General features: G+C 38.2%; 1 long non-coding RNA gene and 1 pseudogene across 1 annotated transcript in view; one reads left to right on the top strand and one right to left on the bottom strand.

Moving 5' to 3' along the window:
* Positions 1-19,031, top strand: part of LOC122804184 — a 390,427-nt gene that overhangs the window by 350,791 nt on the left and 20,605 nt on the right. The window lies entirely within an intron of this gene.
* LOC122804183 lies at positions 2,644-3,308 on the bottom strand (annotated as a pseudogene).

Raw genomic sequence — 19,031 nt, 5'->3', positions numbered from 1 at the left:
TCTAAATGTGTAAGAATTTACAGATTTATTTATTCATTTGCATTTATTTGCTGAGAAGGTCCACTGGGCCGTAATGAGCACATTTTCAGTGGAAGCCCAGGGAGAAAAGCTCCACATTAACAATCACATACAATAGAAGAGTCACAGTTGAATACATAAGATGAGACTGACAGCTGATGAATAAAGGTGACAGTTTTGACAAGTACATAATTAGAGTACAATAAAAGAGGTACAGTAGTGTTCACAGGTCAGATGTTACAGTTAAATATAACCAAGATAAGTCAGTAGCTAACTTCTAATAACATAGTATGATTTATATCAAAACTTTATCCTAGGAGTGGATGTGTAACGCACATTACCCAATAGTGTTATCAAAATAAGTGTTTCAAAGTAGAGGACTTTTAGAAGATATTTTTATGATTAGTCATACTAGTAGGTAGAAGAGTTTGAATTCACAGATGAGTAGTTAATAAAGGTGAAAAAAGTGGTTAACTAAGGAGTCAGGTTTTGAGAGGTGTGGTATTGACACGTGGCATAAATTGGAAGCACTCCTGGCCAAACCAGCACTATTGTGAAGATAACCATATCTTTCAGCTTTGAATTCCCAAGGGCTGTTATAGTACAGTGCTCAACTGTTAAGAATCCAATGAAAATTACTGGACTTGGAAGGATTCACACTGTGATGTGACTTGCTGATTTCTGTAATGTCAACTATTTGCATTACTTACCAGTGTCGAAGAGTTTCACTTGTGTGATTAGCTCACTTTCTGGCCAAGGTACATTTCCCCACACTGGTATACCATTCACAAAAATACAACTAGTTCACCCTGTGCACACAGCAATGTATCATGTAATGAATATAGTAATTTGGTTTATTACACAGATAAATTCATTCTTGAACATACAAGCTCCAAATGAGCTTTGTGGGTGATTAAATATGTACAAGTTTTCTTTCAAATTAACCTTTAGCCTTGCATCCAGATTTAAGCAGTTAAAAAAAATCATAAGAAACCATTAGGTTTTTCATTGAATGTAATGCCACACAAACCCAAAAGACAGTAAAATTTAATATTACCTGATGTACTAACGGCTGTAAATCCAATTAGATATGAATCAAACTGATGGAATACAATAAGCAAGTATACGTTTTCAGCTGCTGGTCATTTATAATTATGAAAGATGAAGATCCTAAGGGGCTAAAAAGCTTTAAGCTTTTTACCCTGATTGTAAAAATTAGAGAGTATAAAGGAATTCCACAATTTATATGCAAGTAAACAGTTCCCGCCCAAATAGCAAACAAACTGGGAAACAAAGGAAAAAAAAACTTATTTACACCGTCCGTATCAACTTTTTTTTCCAAAATCCAAATTGAAAGCCTTGGTGAATGCTTGGTCTCGCAACTAGGTTATAAATTAAGAACTGGTCCTTGATTCACTGCTTTATCAGAAGGCATTTCTGGTACTGAGAGGGAGCAATGTATTTTTCAGCTATTCCAGATATGTACAATACACAGCACTGCTGGGTCAGGTAAATGTCTGCACAGGGGAGAATGAGGTGTGGGCTCAGAAGAAGCAATCAAATGGAAATGAAAATAATTTTTGTTTCTTTGAGTTCCCCTTAGCTGTCTTTTGTAGAGGCATATAGAGAAAGAATGGTTCTGCCACCAGTCCTGCTAAAAACTTGAAACTTAAACTTTTAATAAAAATAAAACAATGATGAAATAAACTGGATAAGCGCTTTCGGTGCAATACCTTTTTCAAATCCTAAATGGTAGCCAGTAAAACTTCCTGTTAAATACCTTCATTCTCTGATATTCACTCATTCAAAGATACTTAGTAGCCATAGTAACGTATACACCCTTTCAATTAGGTTATTTAGAGTGCTGAAGAGGTTTTCCTTTTAGTTCAGGTTTTAAAGGAACAAATGCATTCAGACCTGGTGGCTGATCTGAATGCAGGTTCATTATCCACTTCATTTCTTCAATTTCTGTTTGATTTACTAAATCACCACCTCTTAATGTTTCATGGAGCCTAGTTAGTGTCATAAACTTAAAAGAATGGCTACCATTTGCACTAACGTGCATATAAAGTGCATTGCTAGTAACTTTATTTCTTATGTCGGATAAATGTTTTAGGATACGTTCTTTAAACATTTGGTTCATTTTTCCTATGTAGTATGCCTTGCAGTGACTGCAGGTTGCCACATATATGATGTTCTTACTCCGACAATTTGCAAATCCTTCAAACTTATAGCTCTTCTTAGTTAAAGGATGTATAAAGATATTCGAGTTGTTAATGTAAGAACATGCCTTGCAACTTCTACATCTGAACATACCAACTCTCCTGCTCCTGAAGTGGATAATGAACTTGCATTGAATACCAGAGAATGAAGGTATTTAACAGGAAGTTTTACTGGCTAACATTTAGGATTTGAAAAAGATATTACAACGAAAGCCCCTGTTCGGTTTATGAGCCAGTGTGGTTTAGTTCATCATTGTTTTATTTTTATTAAAAGTTTTCACGTTTTTAGCAGGATTGGTGGCAGAACTGTTCTTTCTCTAAATGTTGTACTTTGATGTGCTCTGCCTTTGGTTACACTACCTACTTTTTCTTTTTTGTAGAGGCATATCCAAATGTCTTCAAATCACATTGCATACTTCAGAGTCCAGTCCTAGGCTATTATGTTGTATTTTCTCTTATCTGTTTTGTAGATCTGTGTAACTTCAGTAACTAATGGATCATCAGGATTTGGATCCTACAATATTGAACAGATAGACAAAAGAACTTTTGAAATTAGTGCTGGTGACCACGGTGACCATAGAATATCAAGGAAGATGCTACCATTACTGTTCATATTTGGATGATAATTTTTTTTTGTAAATGCAGCTTTTGGGGGGGTTTAAAGGGATAATCTGTTGAAAAATTATTGTTGTCTCTTTTGGCTTTTAGGGGTTGCCACAGCGGAACTCCGGTCCGCTAATGATTGGCAGTTGATTTTACATGCTGAGTTGCCAGCCCTAATGCACAACCTTCAACGAAGGTACGCCCATTCACGCATGTCTCCACTCCAAAGACGCTCTAGCTAAGAGTCGAACCGGACAGCATCTTACTGTGAGGCGACAGCGCTACCGCAGCACCACCATCTGTTGAAAAGTGAATTGTCAAAAATAGTACAACTCCCTGTTGAGGACTGTCATTAGGTCCCATTATTGTGGTTTGCCAGTGATGCATGTCATCTCCAGTGGTGCCTGCTGAACACTGTGTTGGGGGATCATGAGTCATGTCTTTCAGCTTCTTAATTCTTTTCATTGCTATTGTGTTTAGACTGTGCTATGAAGGTGAAAGTCCTGCTTTTAAGTCAAAACTGAGTTCAAACTGAAGGCCAGCTCCCCTTAACTTTACCTAACCAAGAAAACCACATAATTGTTTCTTTAGTGACATTTTATTTTTAAATATAAATTTAGGAAAGTTACCAACTACTTAATCTGACAGCTTACAGTCAGAAGAGACCAATTTGTCTTTACTATCTCAAATAACTTATTCACATGCATAGGATAAGTTAATGGGACTGTAGAGAGTTATTTGTTTTCATTTTAACTGTGCTCTATCCATTTGCATAAAATTTGGCTTAACATCTTCTGTTCTAAGTTACATAACATAATACGCAGCGTTTTTAATATCTGTCAAAGGCCAACTCTTATCTGAAAAGTCTGTATACGATTAGATTGTTTTCTTTTCACTGTTGCTTCATACCAAAGATAGGTCTGTAGTTAGTGACATTACATTTTTCTTTATTCATTTTTTTTCTATAATATATCAAAACAATATATATCAAATATAACAATATATCAAAACAAATTCCAGTATTATTAAATGCAGTGCTATAAAAATTCACCTCTCCAAACAGAACATTTACAATACTGTATAGACATCCTCCTAATTGATTATAAATGAACCTTGTCCTGTCTTTCTTTCTCTGACCCCATTTATCCTACATTCTCAGTACTCCCTTTATTCCTTCCCTTCCTGTCTTCACTCCACCTCATTTCTTCCTTCCTAATCACTGATGCTGTGAAAAACAACCTATTACTCAAGGCTGCCCGATATCCATCTTACACCTCTCCAAACTCTGACCATCAGACTTCTCCCTTCTCAAATGTTACTGTTTGAATTCACAGACTACCAAGTGTAGTTTCCAATTATTCAAACTTGATGTATCCTTGCTCCCCAGATAAACCTGATCATCCTGTCTTCAAAATTTGGCACCTGTCTTCCTATCCTACCATTTTTGTACTATCCATTCCACACATCTGTTCTGTCATTACTTCTTTTACAACCTCCTTCTCATAATGCCAGACTTAAATCTTTCTTCCCTCACTCTCTGTACTAAAGTAATGGCTGCAGTGTACCTTGTAATGTTTGGGATACTCTGTTCTAACTCCACTTATGTTCATCCAGTGTAATTTGTATAGTTCTTTCTTTTTCAAACCTATCTCTCTCTCTGCCCCCCCCCCCATCTCTTATAACCCTTTTTCTTATGGTTTAATCTGGGTATGCCAACTTAAATACATTCCATGTGGCAGAATTGGTGATCTCTCCACTGAGGTCTGATGCTCCAAAGTTCTAAACCTGCCTATACATTGTCCTTGTCTTACTGCTAAGATTCTTCCAGCTTTCTTTCCTAATTTCTCTGTGTCCTAAAATAATTTTTGCCCCTCCCATCTCAGCAGCTCCAGGAAAACACCCCTCATATATCCTTATAATCTCTGATTTATGTTGGCAAAAAGTTTTAAACCTAAATCATTCAAACAATCCCATAATGTCTAATAAGTTCTTTTTTGCATCCTCTAACATGACCATACAATCACATGCAAATAAAAATGCACTTCTCTTACTATAAATACAGTTAGCTTGTTTACTGCATATTTTGCTTTCTGACTAATCCCTAGTATTCATAGGAATGGTCCATTAGCTAGGTATCTGTTATTTAACCTTGTTTTTCATCTGCTTGGCATTAATACGTATATGATGTTGCTCACTATGCACTGTGGGTTTTTAATACATTAATTTGTAGTACATGGTTACTGTTCTGTGACTTAACTTTCATTATTTTTCCTTCTCTATCTCATCTGTCATACATTATTTTTCCTCCTTTTCACCTTGCCTATTACCTGCTGTCCTTATTTAACATATCATATTCTTCCACTTTGTGTGTCTACACCTCACCTCTTCTACAACACCTCTTGCCTCAAGATACCCTCCTCTGTTAATATCTTCTATTTATCCTCCTCTTTCTATCGCTGACTGTCTGCCTTCCTACTCTTTCCAGTTTTATCTGTCTTAGATATATTACCAATACATATCTGTTCCCTTCATTAATTATATTTTATTCTACCCCTTTTATTCAGGTAGCACACCAGTTAACTAACCATTGCTTCTGGTTGTCAGTCCCTGAGAGTCCAAACTACAAGCCAAGTGAAAGCTCACTTTCCTCCCAGTGGATGCCTGAAACTACACACCCCAGGACCTATAACTGAAAACCTGGTGTATGTAATGGAACATGTTTAATTACCTTACTTGTCTGTAACTCTTCTGCAACCCAGCAGCTCCCCATACATCACCCGTACATCACCTCCCACCTCTGTGTCCCTCCCCATCCTGCTGCTTTACTGTCCCAACCCCCCAGACTCTACCTTGCCTCTATCAGCAGTAACAAATTGCCATAGTGGCACACATCTGTCTTTCCAGCAATGTTTTCCACTGTCTTACCTTTTCCTGGCCTCAGCTCTAACCTTTGTATTCAGCATGGTATGTCCTTACCTGGTTCAGCAAGGTATGTCCTTACCTGGTAACTTTCTTCCCCCTTTTTATCCTCTCCAGTTTTTTTTTCTCTTTCTCCCTCTGTCTTAACTTTTCCTTCACAAATTTTAGCTGAAACCAGGCCAGCTGGCTCCTTTTGCTGCTCTCGGGCTCACTCCACTCCCTTACCCTTCCACCATTCTCACCCACTCCCACTTTACTTACATTTATACTCTCTACACCACACCTCTTCACATTACTGAAACCAGTCAGCTCTCTTAATCAATTAACAATCCTTCTTGCTTTCCCTCTCCTGCCATAACCTCCTCCCTGCAAGTCTCCCTTAATATCTCTCCTCTCCCTGTAACTCCCTACCTTACCTCTATCTCCTGTAACCCTACTTCATGTAAGCAGCTCTCCTGTTTCTCACTATCCTTATTGGTACTTACTCTTGCCTATCTTTAAACTCTCACTCCTTATATCTGACTCGCTGCTTATCTTTCATCATGATCCATGCATATCTTTTTTACTTCTCTTTTCTCTTCTTCCTTTGTGTCAACCTCTTACCATATTGCACTTTTATCAAAACTCACCACACACCGTCTCAATCACTCACATTAACAGCACCACTGTCCACTCACATCTAATCTCTCCATCTCTTTATTTCTCACCTTCACACCTCTTCAAGATTAACACCTTTCCAAACACTTTTCTTTTTATCTGCAAATATTAACTTTTTACACATTACTTTCATAGATGCACTTCTGGACAGGGCATCATCCCGATCCAGGCCCACCTTCCACTACTTCTCACAACTACCACATACCTCACACCTAACCCCCATCCCTTCTCCCTCTCCTAAAACAGTAAACATCTACTCTTTAAGTATTCAAAGCCTTGTAAATACGATCATAGAACTGCATTCCTGGATTGCTAGCACTCCCCCATATCCTAACCCTGTCAGAAACCTGGTTAAAATGGCACATCACAAAGACTAAAGTCTTACCCCCAGGTTATACCATCTTTTGCTCTGTCAGAATCAAAAAGAGGGGTGGAGGTGCTGCCATCCTCTGCTCTGACCAACTTAATCTCTCCCCACTTTCCATTTCTATACCTAGCTTTGAGCCTGCTGAACTTCTTATTTTAAACTGTCACCTAAACACGCACAAAAAATTTGCAATAGCCTCTATCTGTATCACTCTAGGGAACACTATTCCTATTGTAACCAGAAGCAAACAAACAGTATATACTATGAACCACCAGCAGGCTGACCAAGATGCTCCAGAAAAAAGTGTATTACATCAGTTTCAGTACAATATTCCTATCCTTGAGAGCATACTCTCATGGATCACTCAATATGTAGCGTATGAAACAATCGTCCTTGGTGACGTAAACCTAGACTGGAGTAAACTTACAACTATATCTCCTAAGCTCAGCATCAGTCTTAATGGCTTCCACCAACTCGTCACCTGCCCTACTTGCACTAACAAAATCTCCATTACTGGACCTACCCTAGACTGGATCCTCACCTCAGATCCAAGCCTTTCATAACCCTGGGACACTTCCAAACTCTTTAACTGACCACTTTCTTACCTATATCCGAAGATACTCCCAGCAACCACCTAAAGACTACGTTTATAGAGAATGTCGTAAACCCACCAACTTCAGTCCAGATACTTTGAACTCTAAATTGTCCAGCATAAACTGGTCCTTCCTTCAACTCCCTCTCAATGAGGCTGTTATATCATTTGGTCAGATTTTCTTAGACGCACTTAATTCGCTAACACCTAGCAGAAAAATCAGAATAAAATCTACCTTTTCCCCTTGGCTCACCAAACATACCCACTCCATTATGCATAGAATAGAGTGTCTGAAAAGCCTGGGTCAAAAACAAATGCCCACTCCTACTTCAAAAGTACAAAGAGCTCAGAAACCTTTCTAAATACTAGTCAACAATAAGAATTTCTTCTGCTCCACCCAATCAAACCCATAGAATAATCCAAAAGAATTCTGGACAGCCATTAATAATCTTCTTTATCCTGGCATCCCTACCACTCCCAACCCCTTCCCACATAACACTGCTACTGAAACAGCCACTCTCTTTAGCAACTATTTCATAGAAACCATCCAAAAACTAATTCAGAATAACACTTCCTCTACCCCTCCTTCATCCTGCAACAAAACCCCTTCCAATGGCTTCTCATTTAAACCAGTTCCCACCACCTACATCAAGCCTCTCTTGCTCAAACACAAACCTTGCTCCCCCTCTGCTGATAAATTACCTTCTTACTTTCTTAAAATTGCTGTGGAATCCATTGCCTACCCTGTCTCTATACTCATAAATACATTCATTAATGAAAACTGTGTCTCTGACGTATGGAAATCCTTCCTTCCTTTACAATCCCAGTACATAAGGGTGGAAACTCTACTGACCCTTCTAATTACATGCCCATTGCTATCCTGTCCCCATCTCCAAAATTCTTTAGAAATGCATTCATACCCAGTTGCTCAAGCACCTGCTTGACAATAACCAGCTAACTTCTACCCAACATGGTTTCAGGCCTCACCACAGTATATCCACTGCACTACTTTCTTTCACCCAAACAGTAGCTAACGCTGGTGACAACTGTATGCTGATCTGCTTTTTCCTCTATCTCTATAAGGTTTTTGATAGGGTCTCTCACTCTAAACTTCTAAATAAACTCTCAGACCTCAATCTTTCTAGCTCCTCAGTAAACTGGTTCTCCAGCTATCTCTCCAACAGGTGACAATCTGTTTGCTGGCAAACTGTCTTCTCCTCCTTCCTTCCAGTCAACACAGGAGTTCCACAAGGATCAGTCCTGGGCCCCTTCTTGTTCAATATTTTCACTAACATTCTGCTTGTAAATCCTCAACTCTATTACAATATGCCAATGATTCCACACTTATTACGACCTCCCATAGTATTCCTAATCTCTTAACTATCACTTAGGATACCTTCTCATCTGTCGAAACATGGCTCTCCAATAATTGGCTAGTACTAAATCTTAAAAAAACAAAACTCTTTCCTAGAACACTGGCACAACACAAATCCTCCTTTGCCATCTCCTCCCTCAATAGCATTATTAAAGCTGAACCTCATGCCAAACTTTGGCACCATGATCGACGACAAACTAAAATTCGACCTAAACATCCAACAATGTATATTAAAAAAAAAAAAAAAAAAAAACAGAGACTTGGACTACTTTACAGAAATTCCTTACACCTACCTCCAAACTTTCTCTGGCTCACTCATTCCTCTAAACATGTCTACTTTACACTGCAGCTATCCTTACTAATATTCAATCTACTCTAGTGACCAAACTAGACCAAACCTACAATAAAATAGACAGTTTTGCCACAAACTTTCCTCACAGTTCTCATTACTGTCTTGCCCTAAAGAAACTTCAGTGGGCTGAATTCTCTCAACTACTACTTCCTCAATTATATGTCACACAGTCTGTTCTCTACAATCCCTCTTCCCGACCCTCCTCCTTAACCTAGTATCTTATTACACCCCTCTCTGACATCTCCGCACAACTGACTTGACTTCTTCTTGACATCTACAAACCCAAAAAGAACATTGGAAAGTCCCTTTATACTCCTTACCACTGGCAGCTGTTGCTTGCCTACAGCCTCTTTACAAATCCTTGGTGTCACCAAGTGGAAATCCCACCCTTTACAGAAAATCTGTAGGATGACAATATGTTGCCACAACCTTTCCTCCTCTTTAATGCCTAATTGCCTCAATAGGATCATAGGCAAGTATTAGACTAGCTGTCCTTGTGGACTGTCTTTATGCCTAGCCAATTTCCCCCCAAAGATGAGACTCAAACATTGCACCTTGTTGGTGAGGCAAACACCTTCTTCCTTCTCTTATCACCCTATTTATTTCCTTACTATCCGCATTCAATATCTTCTCTTTCCAGTTTCTAGTAACTCCCTCCTTCCATGCTATCCATTAATAAAGACCCTGATGTTTTCTAAAATCCTCCTTAATCCATTTAACCCTAATCCTACCCCTTTTTATTCATTAACATGATCAATCCAAGCAGTTTTCTACAGGTTCTTAATTGTCCACATCTTCACCACTATTTCCCAACCCCATACAACTCTTCCTTACTCTAGGCTGCTAAATCATTTAACTCCTTCAGCAGTGCAGTGTGTACCACAGCAGCAGGAGCAACCCCAACTTTCATATCCTCTTCCTCTACAACAGAGTTGTCTCAACAGTTCCTTTAGTCAGATCCTTCCAACTCTGTCATGATTCTCTCTTCACATTCCTTTCATTTTGTTCATTGAGTGTGACTGTCTGTCATGCCTGTTTTCCTTAATCACTTCAGCCACCTTCCCTTGCATCTAGCATATCCTCCCTGCTCTTCCATTGCATGCCTGCAACTCAAGCATACCACTGGAAGGTGTGTGTGTGTGTGTGTGTGTGTGTGTGTGTGTGTGTGTGTGTGTGTGTGTGTGTGTGTGTGTGTGTGTAACAGGATGGGGTGTAAAGTATGACCCCTCCCAGGCAGATGTGAACAGCTGGACCCAGAAGATGGCCTTAAGTTCTGTGTTGGCCCCTGTCCCATCAGATATAGTCCAGTGGTAAAAAGGAGGTGTCTGGAAGTCCCAGTGATGTGAGGTGGTGGGTGCAGAGCTGATGGATGTGGGGCAGTGGGTACAGAGGTGTGGGATGATGTAAGGGGGGTACTATATCTTGAACATTGCATTCCATTTCTTTACAATGTCCTGTACTGTAAACTATTGCCAACTGTTTTTAAATTCTGCGTTTGTGCTCTCTGTACATGTTTCATTCAATGCTAATTAATTATGCAGTGCTTATTCTTTTAAACTGGTTGTAATCTGCATATTGTTCCTTCAACATTAATTTGTGATGTGGTAATGGTTCTTTAAGTGCATTCCGTTGGACTTTTGTTCACAGCTACTTTGCGCCAACAAGCAGGTAGCAGTTTTTAGTAATAGTACAGACCTGGGGCAAAGTTGTCCACTACTTTAACTTTACTCCCCAACCCCAGTCATAAGCAGTCTTTGTAGCTGTAAGCATTTAACCACCAAGGGCTAGTTCTGCATTCAGCAGTCATCCTCCTGTCAGACTTGTTTACCAAGCTAGTCAATACTGTCTGTTAATTGCCAGACTCAGTTCTCAACATATCTGATAACTCTTCTTACACCCAGCCTCTGCATTACACTAATAATGTGAACATTATCCCCATGGGATCTAAATTCCAATTCAGTTTGTTTGTCTGATAAGAGGTCTACATTACTTGTAATCTAGCCCTCTCCCTTTAATGCCACTTCATAATCACCTGCAAGCCCAATATTTTCTGCTGTAACTGCTAAACAATGGACTGTTTTTTTTTTTTTTTTTTTACAGTGATTTCCTAGCTTCCCCACTTCTGGATATAGGACTCTCTTTAATTTAATAATTTAATTCCTCCACACTTTTAACGATCCAATCAAGCTTCTCTTGCATTTCTTTCCATTTCATTCCTATTCAGTAACCATGTCCGATTACACAAAAAATACACATTTAATCACAGACAAGATCATCCAGTGGTCCCCAGGCATCCTACAGCACAACTCGTCCCCCCCGCATATGCACAAAGTAGTATCTGTATTGGTGATTAAATGTCATCTGACTGGGTGTTCTATCAAATGGACAATGTGTGTGCAATAAGAAGTTCTTAATGGGAGGTTTAAGATTATTTCAGTTCTTTTATTCTATAATTATGTTTGAGAACTGTGCTACAACCCTTATGAAATGCTATATCTGAGGAGGAAAATGCATTAATTTTTCCCTTTTAGTATTTTCTTTGCACAATACATTTTGTGTACCTGAAGTACACTATAAACAGTAGTAATTGAATTTATGTATGCATTTGTGTATTTATCCACACATCTTTTGACCACATGAGACTCACTAGACTGACAGCCTCTTGGGGGAAGACCAGTTAGTATTTATACTGATTATGTAAATTTGTCCAGAGCAACACTGACATTCTGTTAATAAGTACCATGACATTTTTACATATCACCATTTTTGGGAAAATGGGATCTCAGCTTAACAAAGCACAGTAGAGACCGCAACGTTCCCTTATTCTACAATGCAGTATCCATAATGGAAAATTAATCCAGTCACTTGCTGTGGGAGTATAACCCGCAGCCTTCTGAATCTTCCAGTAACAAAAGGCTTGTGTGCCACCTGTTGAGCTACTTGCACAAAAACTTTTTTTGGTCATTATGATTATCAAAACTCAATGTATGAAGCTATATCAGTCTATTTCTATAATTATGTTTAGACAGTTTGTGAAAGAGGTGAATTAAAACTGCATCAAGATTTGTTGCTGTAATTTGTTGGGCCATCTTTATAGGTTCATAGGCAAGTACTAGGCAATCGGTCTACAGACCATTTCAAGCTTCGCCAAAGAATCATGTTCAAAAGTTCCCAGTAGCCTCAAGGAGAGCAAGGCTGCATAGACCAGAGGAGAATTTGAGGCTGCCCTTCCAGCTATCTAGGTGTACATTAAAGGTGACAAGGGTGCTACTTGGTCTGACACACAGTGGAAGTTTGTTCCAGAGTTCAGGGATGCGTAGAATATATTGCAGCAACACGTCTTTCTGCTGAAGGTTTAGTTCCGTTAATTGAATGATTGAGTTAAGGTCACCGTTAGTTCTGTGAAGGAATAAGAGGTCAAATAGTGTTGAATCTTTTATGGCACACAAGTCTGGACACAGATCTCCTTGGAGGAGTCTGTAAGAGGCTGAGTATAGATAAAAGGTTGCTAGTCTTTCCTGATAACTAAAAATTTTCAGGCCCCTGATCTTTTTACTTACAAATTTTTGAGGTCTCGCATGCTGTGTGATATGTTTAGACACATACATGCCAAAAGGTGCCTTTTATTCAATAATCTATGAATAAAGGGGACTTGAGATGAATTTGGATTTTGTGGAGATGCCTTTGGACATTAGATGAGCCAAGATACAAAGCTTTCCAACAACCATGATGGTCAAATAAGGAATTACCAACAAGAGTGCCTAGATCCCTTACAACGGTAAGTGAAACCTTTCGTTTTACAAAAATAAACTAGGCTACATTTAATTTGAGACTATTGTCCTTGACACCAATTGCTAACAGTCTGTTGAAGCAATTGAGTCATTCCAAATAACAATACCCAATCTGCAGTCATCTGTAAACTTAGTTTACCTTAGGCCAGGAGTGCTGACCTGAAAAGAAATGTATGCCAAAGAGAGGACCCAAAACCGAGCCACGTGGTACACCACTGGTAACTTTTTTGCATTCAGAAGTGACAGTGGTGACAATTGACTGAAATAAAATTGATTGATAGAACCCATGGGGTTAAACTATAAAAAATCATAACACACTAGCTATTTTTGGGTGGGTGAGGGGATGGTATTTTATTTATTTTATTTATTTTACATTTGTTTACTGGGAAAGTCCAGCTGGACACAGGTCCTTTTTCAGCAGAGGCCAGTGGAGAAAATCTCCACATGCAACATGTATCCTTTATAACTGACGGTTTTGTATACATAGACACTTTGCTATACAGCAAAACAATGTTGTTGCAGTAGGACAGCACTTAGCATTGCAAATCCTAAGTACGTTTACATGACGTGTTTAGTCTTGCCTTGCAGTAGACTAAGGTATACCATGCGGATTCAAGGATATCAAGCTAAGACTGTAATACAAGTCACCATAAAAAGGTGGGATGAGGGGTTCATGAAAGTAATAGAGAGTAAGGCAATGGTACATTAGTGGGGGAAGCAATGTGCTGAGAGAGAGGGAGCTGGTAATTGAGGAGTAGGAAGAATAAAAGACTAATCAGGGGTGTCAGAGCCAAGATCGCATCAGGTGGGATTTTAAGGCTGTTTAAGTAAGCAGTGGAAGTTGAGGCCGAGATGTTGGCGGAGTGGGCTGTTCCACTGTTTGGCAGTAATGTTGTGATAGAGGGATATACCTGCAGAATTATTGGCTTTGGTCACATCTAAAAGGAGTTTTTGATGGGATCGTAGGACCCTAATTTTGGTGCTTGGGGTGTAGTATGTTTTGTAATGCAGGTTTTTTTTCAGGATAGTGAAGTAGTTTCCGGGTTAGTATAAGCTGATTGTAAATAATGAGATGGGGAAGTTCCAGCCAGTTAAGTTGTTTAAGGGGAGTGCAGTGCTGTGTTCTGTGAGGAGTATTGGTTGCGAATCTGGCAATTTTATTATAACATGCTTGCAGTTTGGAAAGATCAGATTTTCTGAGACTGGTGAAGATTGTAAGGCATACAACAGTGGAGATGATGTTGGGTGTATGCAGTAGTGGCTCTGGTGGAGTCTGTTAGGAACTATTTATTTCTGTGTAGAATGGCTAGTTTTTATGTATTTTCTTTATGGTATTGGATATATGTATATTACATTTTATGTTGTTGATTTAACATCACCTCCAGTAATCACTCCAAACTGCTAGGGATTGAAATGTAAGGTTAGGAGTAGAATGCTGTGTGGGTGGAAAGATCATAAGCTTAGTTTTATTTGGATTTAATATTAGTTTTGATTCAGAGAGCCATCTTTCAACAGTGAGAAAGGAGGATTGTGTTTACTGAAACAGTGCATAGGGGGAGGATGAAGCACCGAGGGGAATCGTTCGCGTATTGGATGACAAAAGCCTGAAGTTTGGCAGTATGAAGGTCATTAGTGAAAACAGAAAAAAACATGGTCCAAGAATAGAACCTTGTGGGACTCCTAGTGAGACTAGTGAGACTGGTAGTAGTCTGGAGAGTTTTTGGTCCCTTCTGACTGCTTGTTGTCTGCCATTTTAGAATTAAATCTTAGCCCTACCACCATTTCCTGGTTTAGAAATTACCTACGAGTGTATGAGTTTATCATGATTAACAGTATCAAAGGCCTTGGAAAGGTCCAAGAAATATAGCTGAGACGTATTTTCCATTGTTCCTATAGTTGATGACTGTGTGAAAGACATAAGGGCTGTGGTAGTGCTATGTGATGGTCTAAAACCATGTTGTGCATTTATCAGCAAAATATGAGAGTTTAGGAATGTCATGATTTGTGTGTGTATACACATTTCAATGATTCTGGAGATTTCAGGCTGAGATGTATTAAAGTATTATAAAGGTGACTAGTGTGCTAAATAAAAATGACTTGTTTAAAATGTACCAGTAAATATAAGCTTAATTACCCAAGCAAGGAAATAAGTTAAAACTACTAAGTATTTTGCATCATACCTTATAACAATGGCATAACCTGGAGGTTCGTATCTCACCTTAGGACATTCTACATGGTCTTAATACCTTGCATATTTTTGATATGTGAATGAACAATCTTCACGTAAAGAAGTATTTTTGTTTGTATGATTAAATTGAGATGATTCTGAGATTGAGATAGTTGAAGATTTCTGTAGTTGCCTAGAATAGCTGGATTACAGAGTACTAGATAGGTTAGTTAAACATATAATGCATGAAAGTATTCGATTTAAACTAGGTTAGCTATATAATGCATTTAATTTCAGTGTAACTGCATTGTGATATAAACTAGGTTGTGATAAGTCACTTTTATCGTTTACCCCTTATGGAAATAGTTTGCATTGATAGTCACTGTCCAGATGATCGCAAACACCATACCCCTCACGTAGAGCTTGCACGGCCAACCAAACATGAAGAAAACACCGACGGCCAGCAAGGTAGTTCTAAAGCTTTATTCCAATACGAAGCAGGACATAAAAATGCCCAACACAACACTAATATTGTGATTCAAACCGGTTTCGGCATCAAGCCTTCGTCAGTGAAACAGTTTAACTGAACCACAAGCATGAACCCTCATTATATATCCTAGCACATCAAAGTTCAACCAATCATAGTTGTTACAATGCTGGATATAGCCAAACATATCCTATCTTAAATTGTAATTATGACTTGGATTTAACCTATTTGATAGGCATGGAGCAAAGATTACATAGAAAAAAATGTATATCTTAACAGTCCAATGGTGTAAAAAATGTTTCAAAATAAATACATAGACATATGAAATTATATATATGATCCACTCCATAATAATGAAGAGCTGAAAGCCACCAAGTGTATAATAAATGGTTGTAGAAATAAAATAAGGATACCATATAACATATCTGAAATTCATCTGAGACCCATCAGTGTTGTATACCTATAGGACAACAACATAAATGAATATTAATTCATAAATGGTCATTAAGACCTGGAGAAAATAAGGCCCCCAGATGTATAATCCAATATTTTTCTTTAAACGTCAGTCTATTTTCCCAACCTTGTTGGTGACTTCTATCACCCACTATACGATCAATGATGGTAAACGTGAAATTAGCTGTAGGATGTTTAAGTGTGTGTTGGTACAAGGCATTGGTCGTTTTTTTGTTTCTAATGTTGCTTCTATGTTCACCAATCCTAATCCTTAACGACCGTGAGGTTTTACCCACATAGAATGATGAGCAATGGCATGTGGCTAAGTAAATGAGTGGATCATTAAGGACAGTTTATGTGAAGAGGTCATGTATGTAATATCCCTTATTACATATAATATCTGTTTAGCATAGGCTGTGTTGTGTTTTCATATTAAATTTTCATGACTATTGCCATTTTTCTAAACAAATATACTTATATTCATAATAGGCACACATATATATATATATATATATGTATACATACATATTATATATATTTATATACATATATATAATTTCATATGTCTATGTATTTATTTTGAAACATTTTTTACACCATTGGACTGTTAAGATATACATTTTTTTCTATGTAATCTTTGCTCCATGCCTATCAAATAGGTTAAATCCAAGTCATAATTACAATTTAAGATAGGATATGTTTGGCTATATCCAGCATTGTAACAACTAATATGATTGGTTGAACTTTGATGTGCTAGGATATATAATGAGGGTTCATGCTTGTGGTTCAGTTAAACTGTTTCACTGACGAAGGCTTGATGCCGAAACCGGTTTGAATCACAATATTAGTGTTGTGTTGGGCATTTTTATGTCCTGCTTCGTATTGGAATAAAGCTTTAGAACTACCTTGCTGACTGTCCAGATGATGGCAGCATATCGATTGAAGCACATTTCCATTGATCACATTGCTTTAGTCCTTTAGCAGGCCGTACCTTAGTAATCATCTGACACCGCAGTCATGACCACTTTTATTACTGAACTACACCTGCCGGAGGTGAAATTGCACACATGGGATAATGCTTATAAGACCCTGTAGTTCAGCCTTTTTTCCAAGTAATGCACAATCCCTACAAGTTGTCAATCACTGTGCAGGCACAAGTGTGAACAATGTAAAAAAAATTGTTGTCTCTCTTGCTGCATTTATTTACTTTTAGTATGCTTTAGTGCACCATTCGATTTGGTAGCTATGATTTCTTGTAATTTTTTGTGTAATGTTAGTTAAACTTTTCCTTGCTTAGGTTTTGGCTTTGTTGGAGGATCACAAAATAGATGCTGCTTTTTGCTCCAAGTGCAGGCATCTTATTTTGAGGGTGGTGTTTGCAGTGAGTGAAACATTTGGGTGCATCATTCCCATGCTGTCTTGTCTCTGTGTCAAGCTCCCATGCTTAGAGGATGCATATCGCCTTTAGTTTGTACATGACATTCTTGCAGAAGGTTTGAGCTGAGTATATCACAGGAATTTCTGTTCATTCTAGCTGCTTTTGCATTTCCTATCACTTTTCATTGAATGTTGTGAAGTTCCCGTGCACCACGTTTAAAAAGCATGAAACCTACAGTTATATACCATTGATTACAGCATCTTTTGCTTGGACTTGGCACAGGAGCTCTTATAGCCAATGTTTGGACCATGACATTGACAGCTGTTGCAAATGTCAAAGCTTAAACCTTGGAACTTGCTGCTGTTGAAGGAAACTTGAGGTCTTCAATAGTGTTCTGCATTTGGCATTAATGGAGGTCTCTCAAATAAGTGTGCCCCTTTGTGGTGTAATGTACCCATGATGGCTTTCTATACCTTGTACATAGAATGTTCACCAAACTGTTCACTGCTTTAAAATATAAGCTTCACAAAAATGCTGATGTTTTGTTGATTGAGAGAGAGAGTATGCCGTTGCCACTGGACATGCTTCCAAGTCTAAATTCTGGCCTGTGGTTTCAGATGTCTCTCTTCACTTGGGAGATTGGCTACTCATTAGTCAACATTGACATGGTGCACACACACTCTCACACAATTTTTATTTTTTCCTTTTTATGTTAATAAGCAACACATTTTACTTGCCTACCATTTAGTTAACAATAGTGCAAGCTTTGCTTTCCTCGTGCACAGGTCACCATACATGTATTCATTGGGTGTGGTTGTCTAATGCAACCTCTCTAGTACAGTTATACATTAGCCACATTTACTCTGATTACAAATATCTTCTATTTTTTTAAGAATTTTGTTCTGTCCTTTTGATCATGTTCTTGTTTAATAGCTGCCTCATTCTCTTACTAAATTTACTATGACATCCTTGTCTTGCCCTTTCTTCTTTTCCCTTGAGATCCTGCATAATTCCTATCATTTCATCTGTGTTGGCAGTTCCCAAGCCATCTAAGTTTTTGTTGTTGTTTTTGTAATTACCAGCATTATAGGGGTGAGTAGCCCCTTACCATACCTGGGGTCTTTAACTTCAGTACTCTAACTCATCATTAATTCTTATGTTAGTTGTGTCCTGTGGGCCCCATACTTGTATTAGTAGGTCTTGTATTGCCCTTTTTATGGATTGTTAATCTTTCACGCCCCAGAAAAAGTTTCCAAGCAAGACTTTATCTCCAGTACTTATCCTCCACCTGCAGAAACATCTTGTGTAATCTATATGGTGTGTAAAAATACTCTGTCATTTTCATGCAGAGATTCTAAATTTCCTAGACTTGGTGCCATACTGATTTCTTTCCATTGTTCTGTCATAAGTATCTCATAGGTCTTCATTCCAGTTCTGTCTATAGTGGGCAGGCAGACCAAGTTAAATGTCTACCAACATTTTGTAAGCCATGTTAATTTAATCTTCTATTGGATGCTAGTTCTGTTCTTGATTTTATTTTATTTTTTTTTAATTAGCATTTCAGTAATTTCTGTTATTTTTTTCTCCGTATGGGATGGCTTTGTTTCATTCTATATTCCCTAGTTAAACCTGCATATCAAAGGCTGTATC

This window comes from Protopterus annectens, chromosome 6.part0, assembly GCF_019279795.1.
Source record: "Protopterus annectens isolate FY-2018-M chromosome 6.part0, PAN1.0, whole genome shotgun sequence".
In the NCBI taxonomy this organism is placed as follows: domain Eukaryota; kingdom Metazoa; phylum Chordata; order Ceratodontiformes; family Protopteridae; genus Protopterus; species Protopterus annectens.
The sequence above is the reverse complement of the archived record's forward strand: the minus strand, read 5'-3'. Positions and strand labels throughout refer to the sequence as shown.